Source organism: Narcine bancroftii, chromosome 4 (assembly GCF_036971445.1).
Source record: "Narcine bancroftii isolate sNarBan1 chromosome 4, sNarBan1.hap1, whole genome shotgun sequence".
Taxonomy (NCBI): Eukaryota; Metazoa; Chordata; class Chondrichthyes; order Torpediniformes; family Narcinidae; genus Narcine; species Narcine bancroftii.
Genome location: NC_091472.1, coordinates 185,975,024 through 185,996,685, shown reverse-complemented (window position 1 = coordinate 185,996,685; position 21,662 = coordinate 185,975,024). Strand labels below are relative to the sequence as shown.

Sequence of the window (21,662 nt, the reverse complement as noted above, 5' to 3'; positions counted from 1 at the left end):
CGTCGGTCACCCTCCACCCCGTCAATCGCGCCCCCCCCCCCCCCAGCAACGTCCCGCTGCCGTGCACTGCAGCGACAGTTTGCGGCCCCCCACTCTCTCTCCCCCCCCCCATCAGTGGCAGCGACCTCTCTTCCACCCCCCCGCCCTGGGCCCCGCAGCAGCGACCCCTCGATCACTGCAGTCTCTTCAGCCAGGGGTTTCCCTGTGACGCAAGTGGTTGGTCATTTTCTTGTTCAATTCGCCAGTGACGCGACCTAGTTAAGTTTAACTGGGCTCCCTGACTACAGGGACCACGCTGACCAGGACGGACCCTTTCAAGCTTCCGCGTGAGTGGGGGGCTAACATAAAACCAGATCTTTCCTCATCTTTGCCACCTGCAGTCACTGCCATGAGTTCCCTCAAAATAATTGTCCAAAGTACAAGTGAATTGTTGAGATTTAATCACAGTCTAATCAAAGAGTCCACTTGCGTCACAGGGAAACCCCTAGCTGAAGAGACTGCAGTGATCGAGGGGTCGCTGCTGCGGGGCCCAGGGCGGGGGGGTGGAAGAGAGGTCGCTGCCACTGATGGGGGGGGAGAGAGAGTGGGGGGCCGCAAACTGTCGCTGCAGTGCACGGCAGCGGGACGTTGCTGGGGGGGGGGCGCGATTGACGGGGTGGAGGGTGACCGACGGTGGGTGGTGACTAGCGGGGGGGGGGGGGGGGGGGCGACTAACAGCCGGTGGGGGAAGCCTGTCCCGCATCGGACTGGTCAGCCACAAACGAGCCTGCAGCTGACGTGGACTTTTTTTACCCCCTCCATAAATCTTCGTCCGCGAAGCCAAGCCAAAGAAGAAGAAGAATCAAAGAGTGGACTAGCATATTTCACCATTTGACTTGCTTATGAGTGGAAAATTTAAAACAAATTTGGCTGAGATGACATTCATCCATGTTCTCCAAAGGCTTCTTGTAGCACATAGTTTTATTTGCACTGACATATTTGGTGGCCACTTTATGCACAGCAACCCTCAGAAATGAGTTAAATGGCCAAAGATTCTGTTTTTAGCAGTGGTTGACCAATACCAGGAGAAATTCTTCCTCTTGTCCTGATGATCTGTGGGACCTTCAATGTGGTTTGTGAACTGCACGGCTTTTCAATAACTCAGGTCTTCACCATTAGTCTCATTGTCAGAACTTACCTCCAGAGCCAGGGGTGTTGCCTGCAGTATTCAAGATTACCCCTCTTTGTTGACCTTGATGAAGAGTGCACAGGACGGCACTCATGCTTGGTGACGTGTAAATTCTTTGCAACGTTTCAACTAACTAAACAAAATCCGTAAAAAAAGTAGTGATTAATGGATTAAAATTAAAGAATTGTCAGGTGGCATGGTTCATGTGGCGGTTTGCACAACACTACAGGGCCAGCGACTGGGGCAGGGGTTCAAATCCCACGCTGTTTCCATTACCTTTTGCAGGGCTTTCCACTCGTCGTCTTGGGATAAACGAGATGTGTCGGAGTTGGTCATATTGTACTCCAGTATTCGGTTCCACTGAACATAATAGAGTCAAGTAAGGAGTTTGTGTGTTCTCCCCATGTCTGCATGGTTTGACAGATGCTTCGGTTTCCCCCACCTTTCAAAATCTACTGGGGGTTGTAGGTCACTTGGGTGTAATTGGGTGACACAGGCTCATGGACTGAAAGGGCTGATTACCATGCTGTGTGTCTAAATATATTTTAAAAATCTATGCATACAGAGAAGATACCAAAATAATTAAGCAAGAAATAGATTCAATTTTGAATGTGCCTTCTCTGATGGTACAAATTTTAATGAATGCTAATTTTAACATTGTTAAGAATGTAAGGAAAGTAAAGAAATACCATAGGCTCAGTACAGTTCCCTCCCTGCCCCATCTATTCTTGGAAGTGGGGCATTTGACCTCAGACTTAGATTGGAAAAATGAGCTGTGCTTATTTCTTTAGCCAGGGCAGCCAGGAAAGAAAAACTAATGAGGCATTATTTATAATGAGGCATTGCTTTTAATGAATATCCCCCATTGTTAATGCTTTAAACTTCCCGTGTCTACGATTTTATTATTAACAATAAATGCCTAGATTTGAATGTTCTGACACCTGTGCTGTGGTAGAAGATTACACAAAACTGAATTTAACTAAGCAAGAAAACAGGACTATATCAGAGTCATCTGATTATTGGTCTAAGTTATGGGATAGAAATGTGTTCCTTGTTCCATGCTCTAAAATGTTGCAAGTTATTCAAAGTACAAATTTATTGTCAGAGTACAAACATGGCATCACATAATGTGACAGAGTATATAGAGTAAAAAGATATGTTGCAAGAGCTTTTGCTCAAGAGACTTCACTAATGGATTGTTGTTTACCAAAGGCAACAGATGAAAGAGCATGCTGGAGCCTCTGCTGTCTGGAAGAGAGCTTGCTGTTGTAAGAGGGTCATGTGGTATTGCAAGCAGAGAGAGTCAAACAGTTTTTCTCTCTGAGAGAGAGAGAGAGAGAGACACACACACACACACACACATACACACACACACACACACACACACACACACACACACACACACACACACACACATAGATCACTTGACAGTGTAACAGCCAGCAGAAGTAGCTGGGACTGGAACAGGACAAGGCTTGGAAGACGGCCTGGTCAAAGCCCTTGTGGTTCTTGCAAGAGGAGAGGATGGGTGTCTAATGTTTCACTTGGAATAAGGGAAACAAAAACAAAGTCTGTGGTTACCTGAAAGAAAGAGGTTATCATCTGGAGAACCCTGACGGGGGCAAGTTTCTTCAGCAAGACACTGGAGTGGCTGATGGAAGTACATCAGTTGTGGATGTCCTGGAATAACAAATCTCTCTCTGAAAACCGACAAGAACCTTCCTGAGCAGTAACCATTTACCTTTCAAGTACCAAAGCCTGGTGAACTTTATAAATGTTAAATTCTGTGCACAGTGTAAGAATTGCCTGCAACTAATGAACTTGAAGGAATGAGAAATGAGATTGGACTGTGAATCAAAGAATTGTTCTGAACTTACACACACATTACATACACGTGAGCTTAGAATTAGAAGGGGGTTAAGATAAGTAATCTAGTGATAAGTTAAAGTTTGATCCTATTTTCATATTTAAAGATAATTAAAAGCAACTTTTGTTTATTAACCATTTGTCTTGGTGAATATCTATTGCTGCTGGGTTTTGGGGTCCTCTGGGCTTGTAACAATACAAACCTAAGATTCTTTTCCTGTGGGCCAAGCAGAATTTCTAATTACTGGTAACTGTAAACTGTATGCAAGAAGAAAGAAATCTATACAAAAGAAAGAAATGTTAACAAACTGTGTGGAAATACAAAAAATAATAAATAATGAGCAAAGTAAGAGTCCTCAAATGAATCTCAGAATGAGTTGACTGTTCAGGAGTCAGATGGTTGAGGTGTAGTAGCTATTCCTGAACCTGAATGTATGAGTCTTGTGGCACCTATACCTTTTTCCTGATGGCAGTAGCGAGATCCTTGATGATTGCTGCTGCTCTCCGACAGCAGCGTTCCCCATAGATGTTCTCAATGGTAGGGAGAATTTTGCTTGTCATGTTCTGGGCTAGGTCCACTACCTTTTGCAGGGCTTTCTGCTCAGAGGTGTTGGTCATATTGTATTCCAGTATTCAGTTCCACTGAATATAATAGAGCCAAGTTTTGGGATTGGAGTACAAATCAGACCCATCACATTAATTAACCCCAGTTGCTGAGGATTAAATCCTTTCCCTATGAATTGAATGTCAGAACATGTAAACTGAAGGTAAGCTACTATTGAATTGTTATAGATAATCTCATTGTAAAGTTGAATGGTCAGCAGACACATTTTAGGGTTGTAGGTAAAAACAACAACATTGCTAGGTTGTCCAGATTACCATCAGGGATGGGGAGAGAGTTATTAAAAATGTAATATTCAAATTGCATGTAGAAGGATTTTTAAAATACTGTGACAATCCAACCTACTAGAAAAATGAGTTTTATTATATCTGGTCTCTCTTGTTGCATGATCTTAAAGCAAATCAGAATTCTGATCACTTCCAGTATATGATAGCTGCAAGGTTACATACTTTTCTCAGAAAATTTTCAGGGGGAAAATTATAAGGGGAACATGAGGGGAAATTTCTTTACGCAGAGGGTGGTGGGGATATGGAATGAGCTTCCGGCAGACGTGGTCGAGGCGGGATCATTGGTTACATTTAAGGAAAGACTGGATCGTTACATGGATAGGAGGGGACTAGAGGGGTATGGACTGGGTGCTGGTCAGTGGGACTAGGAGGGTGGGGATTTGCTACGGCATGGACTAGTAGGGCCGAACTGGCCTGTTCTGTGCTGTAAGTGGTTATATGGTTATGTCTAATATTAGAATAGAAGCAATATATATCAGAAACAGGTGAAATAGACATTTGTCATTAATTTAGCTGTAAGTTAACTAAATTCTCTATTTAATATGTTAAAGCTCAATCACTCTTGAACTTGAAACAGATCTGATGGATTATTTCTTATTGACCAAAACTGTAAATATCATGTAATGTAATGATTAGTCCAATTATTACATTATCACATGGTTTTAAACATTTGGCAAAGTACTAAATGTTATGCTGTGAGGAGGAAAGAAATTAACCATTAATTACTTTACAAAATATAAGAAACATAAAGATCAAAGAATTTCCTGTTGCTTAACTGATCGAGACAGCACAGGTAAGTACGTGAATGCTCTAGTGTAATTGATTAATTCTTCATCAGTATATTGACATATAGGAGCAAATGGTGCATTGTCTGATGATGTACCTTGGGTGGTGGCACTACATCTACATTCACAATGCATTGACTGCTCCATGTGGGCATGGAGGAGGCAAAGCACTGGTGGAAACCAGTTGTTATTGGAAGTATGTCTAATATTATCAGACTACCAGCATTATATGGTAAAACCCTAGTATCCAGCATCTATGGGAATTGATAGATGCTGGATAAATGTATTTTCTGGTTGCTTGAGACTTACTCTTACAATGTCTAACTAATACCCCTGCATGCATTAAGAATAAAAAGTTTAAAAGACAAAAGAGAAAAATGCTGTACTGCGTTGAACAAACTTCACTTGCATGAATATATAAACCTTAAAGCATTTTACTTTATTTTCAGTCACATTCCTTGAAAACGTTTAACCACTGCTGCATCTGCAGATTCCTCCTCCTCCATGGAGCCCACCTGAAAGATGAACAATCGCATTACAGATAATTAACCGCCATCCTCCAAGTTTACAGATAAAAGCCTCTGACCAGGGTGACTCTTGCTAAGCAGGGACAAGGAGACACTTTAAGAGAGTCACCCCAACAGCGGCATCAACCAGCTCTTCATCCTGGCTGATACCATTGCTGTTTCACGCAACTTCATTCAAACAGCTGCTACGAGCCAAGCCACGACCAAGGCCAAATATTTGCTCCCATCTTCACCAGAAGTTTATGTTAGTTCAGAGAACATTACTTTTATAATTTTAAATATTATTTTTACCTATTATTTTATTCATATTTATTTTAAATTTAAAATTTATTTTCCTCATTTGTTTTGCCGTTTGCTTGAATTTCAGATGCCAGGATGCTATATATGTAAGCAGGTAAACTGAACCTTTTTATTGAACAATTTAGCCATAAGTTAACTAAATTCCACAAGGGTATATACATTAGCTTGCAGAAAGAATGTTTGAGTAGAATTCCATATGCATATTATAGAAATAAGATCAGTAAAATAATATTTTGTTTGCTCCAACACAAAAGTGTTGACCTGTTTTGAACCTGTTCAGTGATGGGGAACATTTTCCAAATGAAGGAAACATCCCACCTCTTGTAGCAGCTGTAGTGCATCAGACTGAGCGTACAAGTTAAGGAGAATTCTTCAAATAGGACATTTACCATTTCCACTGTCAAAAAATCCCAGGCTGGTGGTGGATAATTTTCTGATATGGAGAAAAAAAAACATTGAAGCATCTCCACATATATTTTTAAATGGACATTTCCAATTTAACAGTGTGTACAAATAACATTTTGTTGGTCTCATCGCAGACTCAATGAATGACATCTAACTGTGTGCGCTCAAAAGAATTTGCCTCCTCGTGAATGTGCCAGTGTTCTGGTGAGGTTTATCTTATTCCTTAACTTTCATACATTGGATTCTCAATATAAACTTGTAGAATCATTCCACGTCCATGGTAAATTGCCATCTAATTTAATTTTCAAATCCCAGATGGCCCTGAAGGACCATAAAAATATATTTTTCATTTTTAGAGTCGAAAAGTAGGTTGTTAGGGAAGTAGATTTCATTTTATGAAAGATTACATGAAATCTGTTGCATAGTGAACCTGCAGAGTCAATGTATTAGATTGTTTGAAATACCAAGGTGCAAAATTACACATGGTATTTTGAAATGTTATTTATCTTTTCATGGGACTTTGTCAACCTTTAACAAATTTGACAACGTCCAAATGCTAATTCTTTATTGCTAGCTATATTTTAACAAAATCATTTAAAATGTATCCTATAATTAAATGATGTCAATAAATAATCGCAATGCCTATTAATACTGTCATCATGTGTAATGACATTTTAATAATTCAATAATTTAAATAAAATATTTATTTTTGGTGAGAGTGACACTTTATGGGAAGTCATACATATAAGGTTATCAAGTAAACTAAAATCTGCACCTTAAATAGACTCCCATCTTGGTTAATATTGAATGAATGCGAGCAAACTTTAGGATAAGGAGAAAGGGGTAGCTAGAGGGCAAAGGGATTTAACATTCACTATACCAAGGTACCATGAGAAAGAAATATCCTTTAGTTTTCTGTTTATCTGTTAACCATTAAGCAAGATTAGCAAATGGCCCCATGAGATCTCAATTACATTTCATTCGACAGGATTTGTCTACAATAAGAGCTTAATTTTGCCTAATCCCGCCCAAAAGCACCAAAGAAGAATATTAATGTTGTAATTTTATCATAATTATCCCCATGTGTCTCACATGGGCCATGTTTGATCATAAACTCTTTTAAGTGGGCATGAAAGGTGGGGAGACCTAATGAACTTGTTTATGGGACAGATTGTATTTGGGAAGCTCAGGCTCCGTTTGTCAAGGGAGAACTAAAAGAAAAGATCATGCTGGAACTTCGTGGCAGGTTAGCTTGCATCTGTGGGAAGGGAAGCAGAGTAATAGCTACATTCCAGGTTGAAGACTGTGCATTAACTCCGTTCCCCTTTGCTCAGATATGACCTGACGTGCCACCACCTGTATTTCTTTTTGGTTTTCACTGTCAAGCTGGGAGCATAATCTTAAAAGTGAATGGTTTTGACCTAACCTAAATACCGATATTTCCTTTAAGTGCATCTCTCACAACTACAGTGGGAAAATGCTAGGGGGTTGTTCGGGTAGCTTATTAGGTCAGTACAGCACTGTGGGCTGAAAGGCCTGTATTGTGCTGCAGATTTCTACTTTGCAATGTGAGAAAGCAGACTGCTGCAGATTAACTTGTTACGTAATCTCATGTGGTACCAGTCCTTTCTGAGTTTTGATTTATCAAGCTTAGATCATATTTGTCCCAGCTCCTTGATTTCAAATCCCGGCACTGAAACCTGATTCTAACATTCACTCCAAACTCACAACAAATCAAGCTGTAGTTGGCAATCACAACTGAAGAATGGAAATATTACTTCCTCTACCCTGAGGGAGTGAGCAGTGAAAACATTGTACTTGATGCCTGCAGATTCCTGTGGTATTATTTCACTCTGAACTCCAGGGCGGACTTTTAAGATTCAGGTTCATGGGCAAAAAATAATGATGAAAGCCAGTCTGAGCCTTGGGACCAAACAGTATCAGCTTATACTGAATGCAAGCTAATACAGAGGTGTCCATGAACCGTGTGACAAATGGTCGGCTGTCATCTCATCAAAATGGACCATTTTTGATTTTCTTGCTTGTGAATTTGAGCTATTTTCAAAATAAAGACTGCATTTTCCTTTCGGTTTTGGGAGCAGATTTTTCCCATTACTGTTCTCTTTTCTCAACACACTTGAGGGTTTAGACTGCAAATTAAAGTGTCCTTACTGACCTTAGATATAGAAAAGCGTGGCAAATTGACTTTAAAGGACTAGCCAATGGAGGTAATTTGCTTTCACTCTATGTATTGGAGCTGGGTAGTTCAGATGTAAGGTGAACCACCTGCAATTTCTGTTTCTCTCTGCGGGGCACCTCCATCATTTTCCCTGTGGTTTCAGTTCTCTGCAGCAGCTCTGACCTGCATTTTCCATGGCTCTTTGTTTGCTTTCTCTCTCTCTAATGACCTAATCCATCTATCAGCTAGATGACTCCATGAACAACATATCACCACAGCAACTCTGGCCAACCTCAGAGATATTTCCTCTGTCCTTTCCATCTCTCTTCATCCTTGTTACAAGTTTAAACTGACATTTTTTACAGTACCGAAGGCCTGAAGTGGTCTGCTTCCTTTGCCACAGATACCGCCTGATCTGCTGAGTGTTTCCAATGGGTCTCAGCATTTTCTGGCTTCGCCTCAAGACACCGAGTCAGTGTTCAAGGACTCAGCTGAGAATCTGAATGATTACACCAGACTTCATCAAGACAGCTGTAGACGAGTGTGTCACCACCAAATTGTCCAGGGGTTTTCCCCAACCAGAAGCCCTGAATGAACAATGAAATCTGGAACTTGCTGAGAGCCAGATCGCAGGCATTGATGTCCAAAGAGACAAGGGGTTACAAAGCGGGTAATAAGAAATGGGAAAAAGGATTATAAAAGTAAATTGGCACAAAATATAAAAACAGAAAGCAAAAAATTTTATAAATATATAAAACGGAAGAGGGTGGCCAGAGTTAACATAGGAACCTTGGAGGATGAGAAAGGAAAACTCGTAGCAAATAATGCGGAAATGGCTGAGGCATTAAACAAATATTTTGTTTCAGTCTTCACGGTGGAAGACACATCCAGCATGTCCAAGTGCAGAGTTAAGGATGCGAATGTTGGGGAGGGCCTTGATAAAATAGTTGTTACAAAGGAAGTAGTGATGGAGAAACTAATGGACTAAAGCCAGACAAATCACCTGGTCCTGATGATATGCATCCAAGGGTTCTGAAGTAAATGGCAGAAGTTATAGTTGATGCATTGGTGGTCATATACCAAAATTCCTTGGTTTCTGGGCAGGTCCCGGCAGGCTGGAAGACAGCAAATGTCACGCCACTTTTTAAGAAGGGATGTAGGCAGAAGACTGGAAATTATCGGCCAATTAGCTTGACATCTGTAGTTGGAAAAATGCTTGAAGCTGTCATTAAAGATGAAATAGTGAAACTTTTGGAACGTAAGGGTTCAATCAGGCAGATGCAGCATGGTTTTAGAAAGGGAAGATCTTGTTTGACAAACTTGTTAGGATTCTTTGAGGATATAATGGGTGCGGTGGATAGAGGGGAACAGGTTGATGTTGTATATTTGGATTTTCAGAAAGCGTTTGATAAGGTGCCGCACAAGAGACTTCTCAGTAAGTTACAGGAAAGTGGAGTCCAGGGAAGTATATTGGCCTGGATTGAAAATTGGTTGTCTGACAGGAGGCAGAGAGTCCGGATAAATGGGAGTTTTTCAGGTTGGCAGAAAGTGTTAAGTGGGGTGCCGCAGGGGTCAGTGTTAGGCCCACAACTGTTCATCATTTACATTGATGACTTGGAGGAGGGGTCAAAATGTGGTGTAGCCAAGTTTGCGGATGACACCAAATTGAGTGGAAGAGCAAATTGTAATGAGGATGTGGAGAGTCTGCAGAGGGATATAGTTAAGCTGGATGAGTGGGCAAAGGTCTGGCAGATGGAGTACAATGTTAGTAAGTGTGAGGTTATCCACTTTGGCAAGAAAAATAAAAGAGCTGAATATTATTTAAAGGGTGAAAAACTACAGCATGCTGTTGTGCAGAGGGACTTGGGAGTGCTTGTGCATGAATCGCAAAAAGTTAGGTTGCAGGTGCAGCAGGTTATTAAGAAGGCAAATGGAATGTTGGCCTTCATCGCTAGAGGAATTGAATTCAGGAGTAGGGAGGTAATGTTTCAACTGTATAAGGTACTGGTGAGACCACACCTGGAGTACTGTGTCCAGTTCTGGTCTCCATATTTGAGGAAGGATATACTGGCTTTGGAGACAGTCCAGAGGGGGTTTACTAGGTTGATTCCTGGGATGAAGGGGTTGACTTATGATTAAAGATTAAATCGTCTAGGATTGTATTCGCTTGAGTTCAGAAGAATGAGAGGAGATCTTATAGAAACATATAGGATTATGAAGGGTATGGATAGGATAGATGTAGGAAGGTTTTTTGAGCTGGCCGGGGAAACTAAAACAAGAGGACACAGTCTCAAGATTCGGGAGAGTAGATTTAGGACAGAGATGAGAAAAAATAGTTTTTCCCAGAGAGTAGTGAATGTTTGGAATTCTCTAACCAGGAAAGTGGTTGAGGCTGCCTCATTAGACATATTTAAAATTCGGTTAGATAAATTTTTACATGATAGAGGAATTAGGGGATATGGGGAGAAGGCAGGTAGGTGGAGTTAGGTCATAAATTAGATCAGCCATGATCGAATTGAATGGTTGAGCAGGCTCAATGGGCCATTTTTGGCCTACTCCTGTTCCTACTTCCTATAAGATCCAGATCACTACAGATGGATCAGATATGACCTGTGGAAAGCCATCTCCTGGGCGGAGTGGAGTGTGTGGATAAAAATGGAAACAGTGAAGGATACTTGACAGCTGCAGCAGGGTCTAAACAACATAACCTGCTGCAAACCCAAATCTAGTGCAGTAGGAGATGGCAAAGCTTCACTCCCTGACAAAGTCAATGCCGTCTACACCCAATTCGGCCATAAGAACAATTAAGAACCACCACTGCGCACCCCCATGCCCCCTGATGATCCTCTCCTGTCTTGTATCCAAGGATGACATGTGGGCTGCCTTCAGGAATGTGAGTCTGTGGAAAGTATCTTGCCTGGATGGAGCATCCAACCAAGAATTAAAAATCTGTGCTGACCAACTTACCAGTGTATTCACGAATATCTTCAACATCTCACTCCAGCAGGGCATGATACCCACTTGTTTCAAATGGGCGTCAATTGTACCAGTTCCCAAGAAGAATGTGGTAACCTGCCGAAATGACTATCGACCAGAAGCACTCACATCAACAGTGAAGAAATGTTTTGAAAGGCTGCTGTTGAAGCATATCAGCTCCTGTCTGAGTGGCGACATGGATCCATACCAATTCACCTATCGCAGCAACAGGTCTATGGTGGATGCCATCTCACTGGCGCTACATCAAGCCCTGGAACACCTGGACAGCAAAGATGCATTCATCAGGGTGCTCTTTATTGACTGCATTTCCGCATTTGAGGAGATGCGAAAGGACTTGCAGGGTGTGCATTGGGACAATTTGTTTTATGGGCAGGATGTAGTAGAGAGATGGAAGTCTTTTAAAGATTAGATTTTGAGAGTGCAAAAGCTTTATGTTCCTGTTAGGTTAAAAGGAGGGGCAAAAGGTTTGAGAGAGCCGTGGTTTTCAAGGAATATTGGAAACTTGGTTCGAAGAAAAAGGGAGGCGTACATTAGATATAAGAAGCATGGAGTTAAGGAGATGTTTGAAAGATACATTGAATGTAAGAGAGGAATTAGGAAAGCTAAAAGAAGGTACGAGAAAACTATGGCAAGCAGGGTGAAAACTAATCCAAAAGAGTTCTACAAATATGTTAATGGTAAGAGGAAAGCTAGAGACAAAATTGGTCCCTTAGAAAATCAGAGTGGAAAACTGTGTGTGGAACCTAGAGAAATGGGGGAGATATTGAACAGTTTCTTTTCTTCGGTATTCACTAAGGAGAAGGATATTGGGAGATGTGGGATAAAAAAAAGCAAATTGGGTAAATATGGGGAATATAGAGATTACAAAAGGTGTAGTTTTAAGGCTTTTGAAGAATATAAAGGTGGATAAGTCTCCGGGACCAGACGGGATCTTCCCCAGGACATTGAGAGAAGTGAAGGAGGAAATAGCAGAGGCTCTGGCGGTAATTTTTCAAATGTCATTAGATATGGGGATAGTGCCGGAGGATTGGCGCATTGCGCATGTGGTTCCGTTATTTAAAAAGGGTTCAAGGAGGAAGCCTGGCAACTATCGGCCTGTAAGTTTGACATCTGTGGTACGTAAATTAATGGAGAAAATTCTTAGAGATAGTACTTATAAACATCTGGATAGACAGGGTCTGATCGGGAGCACTTAACATGGATTTGTGGGAGGAAGGTCATGTTTGACCAATCTGATTGAATTTTTTGAAGAGGTGACTAGGAATGTGGATGAGGGTAGCGCAGTGGATGTTGTCTATATGGACTTCAGTAAGGCCTTCGATAAGGTACCACATGGAAGGTTAGTTAGGAAGGTGCAGTCTTTAGGTATAAATTTTAAGATAGTCAAATGGATTGAACATTGGCTGAAAGGGAGAGGCCAGAGAGTGGTAGTGGATAATTGTCTGTCAGGTTGGAGGCCGGTGACCAGTGGTGTGCCTCAAGGATCTGTATTGGGCCCATTGTTGTTCGTTATATACATTAATGATCTAGATGATGGGGTGGTGAATTGGATTAGTAAATATGCAGACGATACTAAGATAGGTGGAATAGTGGATAATGAAGAAGGTTTTCAAGGATTGCAGAGGGATTTGGGCTGCTTAGAAAAGTGGGCTGAAAAATGGCAGATGGAATTTAATGCTGATAAGTGTGAGGTGCTTCATTTTGGTAAGAAGAATCAGAATAGGACATATGTGGTAAATGGGAGAGCATTGAGGAATACAGAAGAGCAGAAAGATTTAGGAGTAACGGTACATCGTTCCCTGAAGGTAGAAACTCACGTGAATAGGGTGGTGAAGAAGGCTTTTAGTATGTTGGCCTTTATCAATCATTGCATGGAATATAGGAGTTGGGAGGTGATGTTGAGATTGTATAAGACGTTGGTGCGGCCTAATTTGGAGTTCTGTGTGCAGTTCTGGTCGCCTAATTATAGGAAGGATATAAACAGAGTGGAGAGAGTGCAGAGAAGGTTTACTAGAATGTTGCCTGGGTTTAAGCATCTGGAGTATGGGGAGAGATTGGACAGATTGGGTCTTTATTCTTTGGAGCGTAGAAGGCTGAGAGGGGATTTGATAGAAGTATTTAAGATTATGAAAGGGATAGACAGAATGGATGTGGATAGACTATTTCCGTTAAGAGGAGGAAAGTTTAAAACAAGAGGACATGAGTTAAGAATTAAGGGGCAGAGGTTTAGAGGTAACATGAGGGGGAACTTCTTTACTCAGAGAGTGGTAGCTGTGTGGAATGATCTTCCGGGAGAAATAGTGGCGGCGGAGTCAATTGTATTATTTAAGAAAAGGTTGGACAGGTATATGGATGAGAAGAAGATGGAGGGTTATGGGCATTGTGCAGGGAGGTGGGACTAGAAAGGGGTGTTTGGTTCGGTGCGGACTAGAAGGGCCTAATGGCCTGTTTCCGTGCTGTAATTGTTATGTTATTGTTATGTTATTTAACACCATCATCCTCTCAAAACTGGTCAGCACACTCCAAGACCTGGGAGTCAACACCCCACTGTGTAATTGGATCATGGATTTCCTCACCTCCAGATCACAATCAGTAAGGATTAGTAAGAACTTCTCCACAATCTCCATCAGTACCAGAGCATCACAGGGCTGTGGTATTAGCCCCCTGCTCTACTCGCTATACACCTATGACTGTGTGGCTCAGTACGAAAACAACAAATTCACTGACGATACCATGGCAGAGAGTTGTATAAAAAGGGGCGATGAATCAGGATACAGGAGGGAGATTGAAATCCTGGCTGAATGCTGCACCAACAACAACCTCGCACTCATTGTCACCGAAACCAAGATGCTGATTGTGGATTTCAGGAAGGGGAAACTAGACGTCTATGATCCAGTGATCATGCGGGGATCAGAATGGAGATGGTGAGCAAATTTAAGTCTGTAGGAGTCACTATCTCAGAGGATCTTTCCTGGACACAACACACTAATGGCATCATGAAGAAAGCACATCAGCACCTCTACTTCACCAGGAGTTTGTGGAGATTAGGTATGACACCAGAAACCCTGGCAATTTTTTATAGATGTCCTATGGAAAGTGTGCTGACCGGCTGCATCACGGTCTGGTATGGGGACACCAATACCCCTGAGCATAAAGTTCTGCAAATAGAAGTGAATTCAGCCCAAGACATCACAGGTAAAACCCTCCCCACCAATGAGAAGATCTACATGGAATACTGTTGTCAGAGAGCAGTAGGAATTAACAAAGAGTTATCCACACCACTCAGCGCTCACTCTATTCTCACTGCTGCTTTCAGGAAAGAGGTGTAGGTGCCACAAGATGCCACCAGGTAGAGGAACAGCTGCTACCCCTCCTCCGTCAGACTCCTCAATGACAAACCCAATCAAGGACTCTTGCTTTTGCACTTTATTGATTTTTTTTCTCTCTGTGTCTCTGTATGGCAGAGCCAGTTTGCTTACATTTCTTTATTTGTTTACATATGTATGTTGAGTCTATGTATTTTTTGCACTGCTAATAAGTGGTAATTTTGCCTCGTCTGCAGGAAAGAAATCTCAGTATTATATGTGATGTCATGTATGTATTCTGACAATAAATCTGAAATCTGACTTAAATTCCAAAAACCACTTTGTTGTTTAGAAATCTCTCTGGGATTTTTTTTTAAATGAAAGGATATATCAGTCTTGGATCTCAGTTACAGGTCTAGGAACAGCCATTCTCAACCTTTATTCTGCTGTGGGCCTCTTCGGACTTTGAAAAGTTTATGGACCCCCTTCGCAGTGAAGCAATCAAGTTTCGATTTCTTCCATACTTCTACCGACTACATTAAACATTAAAAAAAATTATGTTACTTAAGATGGAAAGAAAACAAAGCTTTTACTTTAATATGTTGTGGCCCCCAAGGGGGTCATAGGCTCCCCTCCGCCCCCTCCATTGAGAATGACTGGTTTAGAGTTCAGAATTTATAATTATTTCTTAATGGCTATATCATTGTGTTTTCATTCCTTGATGGAGTGTTTCTGAGGACAGCTGTCGAGTACCTGCTCGTAATTGGCTGGTGATATTTTTCACTGAGTGTCCCTATTTCGTTTGATAACTGAGAATAAGCTAAGCATATCCAATCTATTCTTCCACAAACATGTACATGAGAATGTTGATGTGCAGTCAGTGGGTGCAGGAAGGATTTATGATGCACATTTGGTCAGTTGTCCGCTGTCTATCAGACTAGTTGATCTAATGTGGTCCTTCAGGATAAAACCTTTCTAATTTATGTGACACGGCTAGTCATTGTGTAAACTTCTTGAGCTCTAAGCAAGTTTTAATCAAAGGATATTGAACTCCTCACATAAAATGTAGAAAACATGTGGGGTACTTCCTAGTTTAAAAAATAGTGAAATGGTGCAATAGATTAGTAGAGTGATCTTTCATTACAAATTGATGTAAGTTTATCACGTCTTTTGTGAAATAAGATTCTGTACATTCATTGTAACAATACTGATAATTCAACACAAAGCAAATCATAACAATTGCTGTAATGGGAAAAGAACATTTTACATTTCCCTGATTCTTTGCAGCTGGAGACCTGTTCTATTTTTCAACCTCATTTAAGTTTTAGCAATAATTTCATAATGTATGTATTCTGACAATAATAGGATTTCTTGAATTCCCTCTTGCATGTGGGCAATGTTGGCAAGGTCAGCATTTCATGCTCGCCCATAATTATCTTTGTACAGGTGGTCCTAAGCCTCCTTCTTAAGCCGCTGCAGTCCCAGCAGTGAAGGCCTTCCACAATGCTGTTGTGCTGGGAACTCCCCATTTTAATGCCATGAGTCCAGGAGGCACCTGACTTAAGGGGGAACCTGCAGGAGGTAACATTCCCGTACATCTTTGCTCTTCTCGGAAGTAGAGGTCATTTGGGAGGTGCCGAGGAAGATGTTCAGTGATGTTCTCAGCTCATTCTATAAGAGTGCACAATGTAATCACAGCGCACTGACAGCAGAGGGATTACATGTTAATTAAGTGCAAATAAAGTGAACAGCTTCATTTTTAAGTGCTTATTGGAGTAAAATAGTGCCATGCTGGAACTTGGAAATTAAAACAGAAAGTGCCAGTGAAGCTCAGTGGGTAAGGCAGACAGAAACAGTGTCAAAGATTGATGTCATTGTCATCGGGCTGAAACGTTGACTCGGTTTCTTGTTCCATACATAACTTTTGACCTGCTGAATGTCTCTGGCCCTGCAAACGTTGAACTGCATACAAGCACACGTTGAGGCAAGTGATAATAGTTCACACAATCTCTTGACATTTGCCTTGTTATTGAGTCACAAGTTCGTACATAGTGGGTACAGGTCCTTTGGCCGACTTGCCCATGCCGACCAAAATGTCATAGTTCCACCTGCCTGCATTTGGCTCATATGATGAGATGGTGGAAAAACTTTATGACATGAGAAAATTGGTACAGAATGTTGAGGTTTGTTGTCTGAGTATTTATGAAGCTGATCTATTAAATATTTTTGTCAATAGTGATCCCAAGGCTTGGGTGGCTGGGCCTCAGCAGTGATTATGCGATAATGTGTCATAAGAGATCTGTTTAAAGTGAGTGGAGGGTGTCAGAGGTATTTTTTTTTACACAGAGTTCCTGGAATGCATTGCCGGACTTAGTGGTAGAGGCTGATACAATAAGGGTGTTCAAAAGACTCATGGACAGCCATATCGATGTAGGAAAACTAAAGGGTTATGGGTGTGAGGTAGAGAAAAATGAGATTATTATGAAGTAGGTTTACATAGGTTGGCACAACTTCATGGGCTGAAGGGCCTGTGCTGTGTTATAAAGTTCTGCATTCGATGTTCTAATTCAGTCTTGGGCTATCATCACCCAAACAAATGTAAACTCCATTAAACATTGTGAAATGATCAGCAAATGCTTCCCATTTGACTTACGAAGGAATGAAGCCAAGGACTTCGTTCCTAAAAGCTCCTGCAACATTCTCATGAGAATAAGAATATTGGTTTCTAATAACCACATACATCTTTCTGGCTTCAGTATGGTTCCAGACTGAAACATCGTCAAATATATTTCTCCCACTGATGCTCCTTGGCCAGCTGATTCCTTCAGCTGATTATCTGGTGCTCCAGCTACCAGTATCTGCAGTCCCCTCTGTGTCTCCAAACACAAGCATCTTCCTTGTCTGCAGTGGGGCAACAGAGAGTGAAAAATCCCTCCCTAATTCCTATTGGTTTTAGTTTTACCGGGACTTCTTGATGCAACATTCAGTCCACACTGTAAAAGGCGGGGGGTGGGGGGGGGGTGGTGGGAAGGGGTTCCTTTTCACCTTGTCTCCTTTCAACTCCAGAGATCAAAAGCTGAGAGAGTCAGTGAAATCCAAATTGACCACCAGTGTCAAAGTAGTACGTCAAGGATAGCAGGGTTTAGCGTAACAGAGAGCTCAATGGTATTACAGTGCCAGCTCAGGTTCAAATCTGATGCTGTCCATAAGGTGTTTGTACATTCTCCCCGTGACCTGTGTGATTTTCTCCAGGTGCTCCGGTTTCCTCCCATCCTCTAAAATGTACAGGGAAGGTAGATTAATTTGGGTGTAATTGGGCGGCACAGGATTCGTGAACCTGTGAAAAGGCATCCTACTGTGTTGTACCATTAATATTTAATAGACACTTTCTATCACTTTATTGAAGATTAAGAGTAGGTTTTTTGGTTCATTGATATGCCATGAGAGGTAATTGTCGAACACATCAGTGCAACACCGACACCGATGCATTTAGATTCTTGCAGGTTTGTAAGATACACCAATTGCAATAATAAATATTAAATTACCACAATATGCCAAGACAGAGAAAAGGAGATAATGTCATGTCTGCTGAAGCAGCGCTACGGAATCAAGAGATGTCCACACTGTGCGAGGGTGAACCAATAACTGATTTTGTTTGAATTTCTCGCAGGGAAACATCTACTTTTCTGGTGATGTGTATGCCGGCTTCCAGAAGTGACATCAGCACGTTGTGGCACCTCTCCCTGACCGGTGGTGTGCCACCTGGAAGTGGTGATGTCCCCTGGGCAACACATGTCATTAACTGCGGGCTTCTCCTTGGGAGTGAATGGGACCCAAGCCGTTTGGAGTCAGATGACTGGGGTGGTGATTTGGCCCGTCTAGCCGTGTGGTCGCTCGGCCTGCTACAATAACATAAAAAAATAGACAGAAAAGCATTCACAGTTACGGGTAGCGCAAAAAAAAAGCAAAGCCTCAACAGTGCAAACAGATTTTTTATGGTTAGCCAAACACAGTATGATAGAGAACTCATTTGGTCAGGGGGAGTGTAAGGATGATCACTGTTTCAAACCAAAAATCTTCATCAGAATTACAAAGCTACACTTACACATTTGTTAAAAGCTAGGGGTTCACTTTGGCCCATACATATGTTCCAACAATTTTACACTGAGCACTGGAATTAATTTCTTTGACAAGACATTACATGGCACTTTGAAAAGAAAGTTTCTGGCACATCAAAGGGACAATCTTTTATATAGTAAAATTAAACCTTAGTTCCACTCTTGAAACACTTAATAACATATCCTATTCATGTTGATAAATGTTATGCATTATTCATACTGCATAATGCTCCCCTTATTGACTATCAGGCATTTGCATTTTCTACCAGAGCTTCCAATATTTCCCTCTTTACACAGCCTAAGGGGATATGAAAATTATTTCTCAATAAACAGACAATATATTTCTCAATATATCAGTGATACAGATATAGAGTTCTCTGCCATTTTCACAATATACGCTGAGAATTTTCTTGGTGGAGTAGAAAGATACTTCAATTTCTATCCTCAAGAAAATTAACTAAAATGTAGGTTTATTTTTCAATATTCTGGGCTTAGTAAAATAATATTTCCACATATAGTTCAGTAAATTGTTTCCTCTGTATTATAACTTCAAATTTATTTTGGACATTTTCAAAATTTCATAATTGTCTGAAAAACATGTAGAGAATTACTTTCAAGTTGATTCGTATTTATAAAATGTTATTTTATGAAATGTTATCCATGTGTCTCATGCGCGCACAAAGAGCCATGAGTGTGTAGACACGACACATGTACATGCTAGAACACACATTCTCACATGCACAGAGATTCTGACACACTTAATGTGCAAACACAGACTTGCACAATTCTGCTTGTATGCATAGGCATACATTTGAACACAGTCACGCAGATGGCAGTGAGTTTCTGAACAATTGAAAACCTTTGTACTTCAGGGTTTACATTTAAATGTTTGGAAGATGCTCAGTCGTGGGAAATATTCTGTACTGTGTCTTGTCATAAAAGATGCACTTTAAATCAAAGACTCATTGCAACAGGTTTTCATTTAAAAGAAGATAACACTACGGTTTGTTTGCCTGAGCACATAGCGAGTTTAGCTAATAGATGACTGCACTGAAAATATTGCTGTAATTGCCATTTGTGGCCTTGGACAAGGACAGGGAGGGGAAGTCTAGATCCAATGCTGAATGACCCTCTGTTGTGCTATAACTCTCAGGAGACTGTAATTGGTGAATCACAGGCATGAAACCAAATACACTTTAAAATAAAATCAGTCAAATGGCTGGCAATCAGGTTGATTGGTTGTTCTTTATGGAGCAACTCTTTATGGTTGCTCTATTTCCTTTACAAATATGCCCCCTTTGTAAACCCCCTAGAAAATTCAAAATATTATTCTTGCTAATCATTTTTTTGTGCAGTGCCTTGGAAAATGTGTTTGGTACTGGATCTCTGATTTTTTCTTGTCTAAAATCAGCAGGCAAATAGCCTTGATTATTTACTCCAGCATCTGGCCAATACCAGTCACTGTGGTCTCCAGTTCGCTGCCTGCCGCCTCTTTCCTTTTTTGAATAAGGGAGTTGTGATAGTACAGATTCTATCACCAATGTGTATATGTACATATGTACAGATGGTGGTTAGGATGACTGTGATTAGCTGAGAGTGTAGCCACACCTACTGGCAGGTCTTAAAAGATTGCTCCTAGCCAGACCAGGTCATTCTGGACTGGTCGACCTACTTGTGATATGCTCCATTCTTTTAGTTAATAAAAGCCTTGGTTTTGACCAACAAGTCTTTGGTTCTTTCGACGCTCATTACAGGAGTCACATTGGCTATTTTGATAACCATCTGGAGTTTAGTGAGTGGTGAAGAATTTCAAACCACGGGCCCATTATCTCAGCAGCCATTGACTTTAAAATCCTGGTGGCCCCTCCATTAGATCCTGGCAGCTCAGGTTTCCCTGGGTACTTCAGATTGGGAGTTAGGTTGGCTTCTGTAAATTATCCAAGATGGTGGGGGAATCAAGGGAGAGTTGTGAGATGGGAATAGAAAGAAGAATACATTATAGGAAAATGAGTATGGGAATGGGACAGATGGGAATGCTCTGAAACTGTGGCATAGACTCAAGGGGCTAAATGGCCTCATTCTCAGACCCAAGGAAATATGAGAATATATGTGGAATCAACCACAAGGCTGCTAAATTACATTAACCAACTGAAAAAAAAATGTGATTTGTAGCAATATTTGCATTGTAATGCTTCCACAAAACAACAAATTTCATGTCATGTTCATGATAGTAAATTCTGATTCTGATTCTTCTTTTGGGAAGCAAGTTCCATGGCTGTCACAATCATTCCTTCCATTTAGCTCATCTTCTGTACTTTTATTTGACAGCATTATTGCTATTCCCTTTTACCAAGAGTCATCACCAATCCTCATAGGTGCTGGAGGCATTTATGGTGTCTTAAGAAAGCAACCTCTATCCTCTATGCCCTGATTGTCAGGAAGGTACTCTAGTACACACTATATACGGGGGTATACACACACCATCCTGAACCCCTGATCGTTGGGAGATGGCCCTAGTACGCACAATACACAGGGGTATACAGACACCATCCTGAACCCCTGATCGTTGGGCAATTTCTCTAATACACACTATACACAGGGGTATACACACACCATCCTGAATCCCAGGTTGTTAAGAGATGGCTCTAGTACAAACTATGCACAGGGGTATATACACACACCATCCCGAACCCCTGATTATTGGGAGATGGCTCTAGTACATACCATACACAGGTATATACACAATCGTCCTCAACCCCTGATTGTTGGGAAATGGCTCTAGTACGCCCAATACACAGGGGTACACAGACACCATCCTGAAACCCTGATCAATGGGAGATGGCTCTAGTACACACTATATGCAGGGGTATATACACACCATGCTGAACCCCTGATCATTGGGAGATGGCTCTAGTACACACTATATGCAGGGGTATATACACACCATGCAATCAGGTTACACCTTGAAGGAAAAGGAAATTGATTTTCCTGTCTTACGATCATGAAAGTAAAGGATTTTCTCTTTCATTTCAATTTACATTGCTGCAGTGTTTTGCATTTACAGTTGACCACCAGTTGGCTTGAACTGCTGGATAAGATCACA

The 21,662-nt window shown here is 41.2% G+C and overlaps 1 long non-coding RNA gene across 2 annotated transcripts; it reads left to right on the top strand.

The window, feature by feature from the left end:
* Window positions 1-247: 247 nt before the first annotated feature.
* On the top strand, window positions 248-18,363 carry LOC138760009 (uncharacterized). 2 transcript variants are annotated; one of them, XR_011355323.1, is made up of 4 exons: window positions 248-326; window positions 5,178-5,499; window positions 5,623-5,649; window positions 18,112-18,363. It is a non-coding gene; the product is annotated as an uncharacterized lncRNA (long non-coding RNA). The 2 variants fall into 2 exon arrangements; XR_011355324.1 differs by lacking the exon at window positions 18,112-18,363 and adding an exon at window positions 6,095-6,165.
* The last annotated feature ends 3,299 nt before the right edge of the window (window positions 18,364-21,662 follow it).